This window comes from Penaeus monodon, chromosome 23 (assembly GCF_015228065.2).
Source record: "Penaeus monodon isolate SGIC_2016 chromosome 23, NSTDA_Pmon_1, whole genome shotgun sequence".
Lineage (NCBI taxonomy): Eukaryota > Metazoa > Arthropoda > Malacostraca > Decapoda > Penaeidae > Penaeus > Penaeus monodon.
Window position 1 is genome coordinate 21,528,652 of NC_051408.1, and position 760 is coordinate 21,529,411.

Sequence of the window (760 nt, forward strand, 5' to 3'; positions counted from 1 at the left end):
TTATTTAAGTCGGTATAGCAATAAATTAATTTAATAAAAGAATACTTCGATAACGATATTCTAACGGCAATTGCCGGCGTGTGGCAAACCATTGTGTGGTGAACGACCACGCTACCGCGGAGAAGCAGGGTGCGCGGCGGCCGGCCATGAGCAACAAGGAGCGGACACAGATACTCAATCGTGACGTCGGTGTGCTATGTCGCCACTGGCGCGCTGAACCGGACCCTTATTAGGCAAATCACCAGAAGGCCACCGTTTTAGACGACAACTCCTGTTTTTAGTATGTATTTTAATAGCATCCAGAGTAATAAGGTAACTATTATCTTTATAAATAAAATGTATTTGATATATTTCTGTAGGCCCCATGTAATATTGTTCCTTTAGTGTAGGATTGTCAGCTACTTTAAATACACACACATACAAGTATGTAACGAACATATAGTATCATTTGACAAATACATTAAAAGGTGCTTGCCTGTCCCTCTGCACACAAAATGAACGTCAGATGTTGAGAGAAGTACACAATACATTAAACTCACTGATGAACGACTTCTAGCTCTCAGTAACTGTCGAAGGGACGGCACTGCTTGGAAGACCCGAGTGACAGCACAGTGCTGACAGATTAAGTGAAAAGTGGATGAAAGGTGGACGATATTATGCTTACTTGCTAGAGAGAACTAAAGCTCACGGGCTTTCATCTCCATTTATTTAATTTTACTCATAAATTTTTATACTTCACCGAGGCTTCACTATTAAATGA